Below are 7,352 nucleotides of genomic sequence, written 5' to 3'. Positions count from 1 at the left end.
CTTGAGTCAAGAATTCAAATATTAGTACAGTTATCCCTTGGTATCCATGGGGGCTTGGTTTCAGGACTCACAGATACCAAAATCTGCAGTTGCTCAAGTCTCTTATATAAAATGGCATAGTATTTCCATATAACCTAGGCACATCCTTCTGCATACTTAAAATCATCTCTAGATTACTTATGATACTTAATACAACGTAAACGCTATGTAAATAGTTATACTATATTGTTTACAGAATAATGACGAGAGAAAACATCTATATGTGTTCAGCACAGATGCAACCATCCTAGGCCTAACCACATAGTAGGCATCAGCAACAACATTAACTTCTCTTCCCCAAATATTTCTGATCTACGGTTGGTTGAATTTGAGGATGTGGAACCCCTGAGCCAGAGAGCACGTAGTTAATTTGGAAGGTGATCCCTAGAAACCCAGGTCAAGGGGTATAGAAGTGAGACCGAGGGGGAAGGAAGCCAATACAAGGGGTGTTGTTGAGCAGGTCATCATCACGGGCTACTGGGGCTCAACCCTGCTGGGAACTCTGGGAGACGGAGCTTCAGCACACCACAGAGATACCGGCCCAAGGGGTGAGGAGGCTGGGGTTTATCCACCACATCCTCAGTCCTCATTAATAAGAGGGCTGTTTCCAGGAGCATTCGCTCTTGGGCACGTGGGGTTTGCCCCACACTGGTCCACTGCGCTGGCAGCATTGGCAGCCAGCTGCTCCGTAGGAGGGTGAGTGCTGAGGAGATGGGGGAGGGGCTCTGACAGCATCTGCTGTAATAATTGACCTGTAAGCTGCAAAACTGCGAGTTTACACTTGGGCAAAGTAGGTGAATTTAGGGCCTACTTTACAGAGCAAAAGGACTATACTTCTGCAATCAACAACCACCACCCCTCCCCCCCCCCCCAGCCTCTTCTCCACAATGCTAGAGCTTTAGATCAGTGGTCCCCAACCTTTTTTGGGCCATGGACCGGTTTAATGTCAGAAAATATTTTCAAGGACCGGCCTTTAGGGTGAGATGGATAAATATATCACGTGACCGAGACAAGCGGCAAGAGTGAGTCTTAGACGGATGTAACAGAGGGAATCTGGTCATTTTTATTTATTTATTTTTATTTATTTATTTATTTATTTTTTCTGAAGCTGGAAACGGGGAGAGACAGTCAGACAGACTCCTGCATGCGCCCAACAGGGATCCACCTGGCACGCCCACCAGGGGCGACGCTCTGCCCACCAGGGGGCGATGCTCTGCCCCTCCAGGGCGTCGCTCTGCCGCGACCAGAGCCACTCTAGCGCCTAGGGCAGAGGCCAAGGAGCCATCCCCAGCGCCCGGGCCATCTTTGCTTCAATGGAGCCTTGGCTGCAGGAGGGGAAGAGAGAGACAGAGAGGAAGGAGGGGTGGGGGGTGGAGTAGCAAATGGGTGCTTCTCCTATGTGCCCTGGCCGGGAATTGAACCCAGGTCCCCCGCACGCCAGGCCGACGCTGTACCGCTGAGCCAACCGGCCAGGGCCGAATCTGGTCATTTTTTAAAAATAAAACATCGTTCAGACTTAAATATAAATAAAACGGAAATAATGTAAGTTATTTATTCTTTCTCTGTGGACCGGTACCAAATGGCCCACGGACCGGTACCGGTCTGCGACCTGGGGATTGGGGACCACTGCTCTAGACTATTCCCAGAGGCCAATAGCAGAGTTCATCTCTATTCACAACAAGTGTATCCAATGGGCAGAGGACAAGGTGATGTCCTCACAGACTCCATCCCACCTTCTTCTCCATGGTTTCGGGACAGTGACACTACCCTCCTCACCCAGTTTCCAAAGATCGTCATAGTCTGGTTCCTGGATGCTTGTTTTGTGCTAACACAGCCCCTCATTGCGCCAGCCTTTCTCCTTCTCCAGTTCCTCACGGTGCCTCTGGAGTATTTTCCATCTAATTGAACCATCAGGATTCCAAGCCCAAACGGGACTTCGCCTCCTCCATGAAGTACTTCATGACCATTGCAGGATTAGAAACAGCCCTCTTCTCTGAGCACCTACAGCCTGTGGCACTCATCTAATCCCATCATACAGGACAATGGCACTTCTCAGAGACACAGCCTAGCCTCTCTCAAGTGGAGGACATTATTCTTTCTACCACTTTGCTATTTATTGTTCAGTGCTCAGCAAGTGTCCTAGAGAAATGAAATGTTAAAAGCGAGAGTAAACCAGTTAATTTGGTTCAGCAAGTGTTTATGGAGCATCTCAGTTATACAGACACTATACAAGGAGATATGAGGTAGCTCAAAGATAAATAAGACCCCTACTATGGCTGTGTGGGATTTAAGGATCAAAACTGTCTTAGGTAGTAAGAAATTAGAACTTGTAAGGATGACTCTTGGAGACCACCAAGTCCAAATCACTTCCTCCACAGACAGGAATTGCAGGAAAGACTGCCTTGCCTAAGGTTACAGAACTAACAAGTTTTACATGTATTTATTCACAACAGAGGGCTCCAGACTTTCCTTTGTCATTTGTACAAGTTCAGAGACAATCTTCTTTTTTTCCTTTGTCTTTTTTTTTTTTTTTCACTTTGAAGAAAAACAAAATTTAACAGCTTCTCTCTCCGACACGCAGGGCAAAGAATAAAAATATCAGTTATATAATAGTCATTTGCCTTAGTCATACAGCTCTGCCGGAGTGCCGTTGGAACAGAGAGATGATTAAGTTACACACTGCATATTTATTCCCCTGTGGTCACCCTAATTGGTTCTGCCACTGTAATTGATTTGACAGGTTATTTTTGCTCAGAATGAGCTGGGTTCCTCTGCTGGCTTGTAGATTTTCTATTGTTCCCAGAGTCCAGGCCAGCAATGGTCCAGATGCCCAGATGTGTGGACTTGAGGATGAGAGGGAGGTCCCCACCCTCACCTTCAACTGGAGAGAACTGAGCTTGCACTGGGCAAGTGTGTGTTTATGGGGTGACTGGGAAGAAAATGATAGAGACACTCCATATGATGCTTCAAGAGATCAAATTTGGGAAGGAGGTAGAAAAAAATTTAACAGGATGTGAAACTATATTAAGGACTTTACCCTGAGGGCAGAGAGAGTCTCCCTGGGCTTGCAGCAGAGGAGTCGGGGAGAACTTTTTGCCTATAGGGATTTCTGTACTTTTTTGTCTATTCCAAGCAGTTACCCCTGCAAACTGCTTCCCGGAGTACAGACTACAAAGAACCACTTTCCCTGGTAGCCTGCAGTACCGGCCAATGGCAGTGTCCTCCCCTCCACTGCCTGGAAACCCGTGGGAGGTCTCCAGAGGTGAGGGGACCATCCTGCAGAGACACAGATTATGGGTTAGGGCCATTTCATTGATTGTGTGTGACCTTGGTATCATCTGATCTTTGGACCTCAGAGTCCTAATCATCTGTCAACATGAAGTCACCATAGTCTGTCCCATGCCTCACTATGTTGTGATAAGAGTAATCCCAAGTAATAATTACTGAGCACCTACAACATGCTGACCTGGGATTAAAGACACCTTCACAATGCAATGGAGAAGATGCTATTATTAGTAGTATTCTTTACAGAGGAGTACCTGAGAGTCAGAAAAGTTAAATAAGTCTTTTATGGACGTGCAGCTCATAAGTGGTGGAACTCAGGCAGGCTGACTCCTGCCCTTGTCTCTTAACACTGCAATACTCCATTCAATGTCATGTGCCAGAATAAGAATATTTGAAGCCCCTGAATTTACAAGCACTGTGGATTATAACAATATGAGGTTACCATATTCGAGCAGTAGAATGCTGAGGAAAGAATGCATGCAAAGTGCAGCCCCACCATTTGCTAGTTTTCTAACTTCTGGGGCATCCCTCCATCTCATCTGGAAAATGGGAATAACAATGTCCATCTCACTCATTCATCTCTCGAGAGTCTAAGGCAACATGTGTAAAGCCCCTAGCGCAGGGCCTGGTACACGGTAAGCCCCAGTGCAGGGCCCAGCATGCAGAAAAACCCCTAGTATGGGCCCTTAACTCCTCAACCGCAGCTCCTCTCCTTCTTTTTATACAGAAAGATGGGCTAATAGGACTTCCACTTCCCCCAGCTCTCCCAGAATGGGGTATTCCCTCTGCATTTCACTTTGCAATTTTTTTTAAACTTTAAAAAAAATTTTTTTTATTTTATTTATTTTTAGAGAGGAGAGAGAGGAGAGAAAGACAGAGAGAGAGAAGGGGGGGAGGAGCTGGAAGCATCAACTCCCATATGTGCCTTGACCAGGCAAGCCTAGGGTTTCGAACCGGCGACCTCAGCATTTCCAGGTCGACGCTCCATCCACTGCGCCACCACAGGTCAGGCCTGCATTTCACTTTGAACGAGAGCACAGATGCGTGACTCTCCAGTGGCCTAACCAAGTCCCACCCGGCATCCCACAGAGGTCTGAGCCAGGCCCCTGAGCCCAAACCACTGCCCTCCTGTTCACACAGCATCCAGGAGGAGGAGGCCCACCTTGGAGCGGGCCGAGGAAGTGAAGTCACAGCCTCTGACAGTAATTCGGAAGTTGGGAGAGGCCTGCCAGCCCCTGCCAGTCCTGAGCCTTCACAGAGCAGTTGCTTGATGGTTCGGCTGGAATCTCGGGCAGGAATGTTCAGCAGAGGGGATGAGGTGAGTGTAAATTCCAGGGGCTGAGGCAACGTTTTGCAAAGGCATTTTTTCCCTGTTAGCCTCCTGCCTCAATCAAGACCTTCCTGGGAGTGGGAGGCACTTCTCTGGCTTGGAGCAGGGCCAAGGTGACCTGAGGAACAGCTACTCCCATGGTCCGGGGGCATGGTGGGTGATCTAGTACGTGCCAGGCACTTTACACAGATGTAGCTGTTTTATGGTTCCAGCTGGATCCAACAAGCAAACAGAAGTTAACTTTATTTTCTTCCCCTGTCTTTTTCAGACTGCTCTCTTTCTTCCCATCCCTAAATAAAATCTCAGGCGGGCCCTGTAGCTTTCCTGGGTCTGTTCAGTCTTCATGACAGTCTCACTTCACTAAATAGAAAATCTAATCTGCTTTAGTATCAAATCTCCAGGTTTTTATCTAATTAAACCTCTGTCACGTAGGCCTCCTCTCAGATTCAGACGCGGCACTGAAAGCCATGGTGACTGCTCGCCTCTCTTCACTCCACCGCCGCCCCTGCCCCCGCCCCCAGCCCCTGCAGAGCAGGCACAGGGGTGGAGGAGAAGTGAGGCGCAGGAAAAGTCTCCTGTGACTGGGGTGGTGGCTCCCTGCTGTGGACCGTGCCTCTGGCCCCTCTGCTACTCACTGTCCCCTCAGCCCCGCTGTCAGCTGACCACTGCTCTGTTAGAGTCCTCCTCCCCCTTCCAGGCATCATCTGTAGTGGAATCCACTTGAGAAAACCCCAGTCAGGCTGCCCTTGCCGGGACAGCAGTGGGGTGCCCCCCGACCCCCAGAGAAGCCCCTTCTCCCTGCTCTAGCCTGTCCAACCCATTCCTCATCTGTAAGTCACTCAGGTGCAGTCAGACCCTGGTCCCTGTGTCCTCCGAGCTCTGGGACACAGGTTGGGCTCTCCTCTCCAAGCACCTCCTCCCTCCCCCTGTGTGTTAGGGCGTGCAGGACACACTTGCCCAGAGGCGGATTTAACAGCGGGCGCACCAGGCGCTCGCCCTGGGCCCCCACTTCTGAAGCCCTCCCCGCCCCCGCAAAAGCCCAACTTCACACTTTTTTCTAATGACACTAAGTTTGGTTTCATATGTGCAATTTTAACATTAATAGTACATAATAGTTTTTTATTTCTTTAAAAATATGGTTAACATGTATTTTTATTTTCCCTGTTTCTTTTTTTTTTAAGGGGCCCAATATTTTCTTCTGTGCCCGGGGCCTCAACCGAACTTAATCCGCCTCTGTACTTGCCGCTCTCTTCAGAGAACTGACAGCTGTCCTCTTCCACGTCCGCCTTGTCATCCTGCAGGTGCTGGCAGCGTGTCCCACCCTCTCTCTCAGCTTGTCCCACACAGATGGCCCAGGGCCCTTATGATGTGGGAATTCTTGGTACCCACTGTATTATTTCAGGCATTTGGGGTGTCTGCTGAGATAGAGATAGCAAGCACCCCACTTACCAGGAGAGTTCCCTAATGTAATGATCATGATGGGGCACTCCTGTTATTTGAGGACTGTGTTAGCCACTATACTGGGCAGCTTAGATACATTATTTCATAGCGATTCCCATCTCACAAAAGAAGGAACTAAGACTCAGACTGGTGAAGTGACTATCCTCAAGGTCGCAAAGCTTGACGGTAATGAAGTTAGGATTTGAATTTAGGCTTCCAGACCCAAAGCCCTACGTGTGTCCACCACACCGGGCAGCTTCCTGCCCTCTGTCCCACCTGACCTGGGCCCTCTGCTCCAGCCCCAGCCTCTTCCTCTCTGTACCCTCTGCACCTCTTGTCAGTGGTGGGATTCAAATAATTTAACAACCGGTTCTCTACCCTAATGACAGTTTTAAGTATAAAAAAATAATATACCGAAAGGTTATCTCATGCATATAATACTTAAATAAAAACAATAAAAATGGTGCACAAAACTAGATTATGTTATAAGAAGGAGTTTTAAAATATTAATGAAAAATATTATATAATACCTGACCAAAAACCAATAAAACTGTTATTTAAGATATTTCCAATGATATCCGGTCACCCCTGGTTGTTTGACACTTTTTCTCTTTACATTATATATATATTTGTTTACTGAAATAACAAATGCGAGGGAATTAAAATGTAGTACTTCATCAAAGGTATAATGAGTTTTATGAAATGAATAAATGAATATTACAAGCATAAATCCATCAAATGTTTTTCACCTATGGACAGAATGAACATTATTACTACAGGCACTTAGAATATGCTGTTGCACAGATGAACATTAAAAAGAGTGAGGAATGTACATTTGTGATTTCCACATTGGGCAGCTGCCCAGGCGCCCACCTTAGAGAGAACCCTGATTACAAATGCCATTGTAACAACCGGTTTGCTGAACTGAACAAAAAGTTAGGTATTGATTCTGCCGTCTGAATCCCACTGCTGCCTCTTGTGCTTTCTCACTGTCCAGGCCGTGCTCTGGGAAGGACCCCTGCCTCATCTGTATTGTTTAAGGTCCGATGAAAAGTCTACTTCTTCCATGAAGCTGTTCAAGGGGATCTCTCCTTCTCTGCACAAGAAACACTTCTGAATATAATACTTATCCTAAACTTAGTAATTTTCATTCCCATACACATTTACAGTACTTTTTTTGTTCTGTAAGTTTTTAACCAATGTGTCACTTGTATTAAGTGCACAAATCTTAACCCTATAGCTGGACGAATTTTACAAA

Source organism: Saccopteryx bilineata, chromosome 4 (assembly GCF_036850765.1).
Source record: "Saccopteryx bilineata isolate mSacBil1 chromosome 4, mSacBil1_pri_phased_curated, whole genome shotgun sequence".
NCBI classification, from domain to species: domain Eukaryota; kingdom Metazoa; phylum Chordata; class Mammalia; order Chiroptera; family Emballonuridae; genus Saccopteryx; species Saccopteryx bilineata.
Note: the sequence above shows the minus strand (reverse complement) of the source record.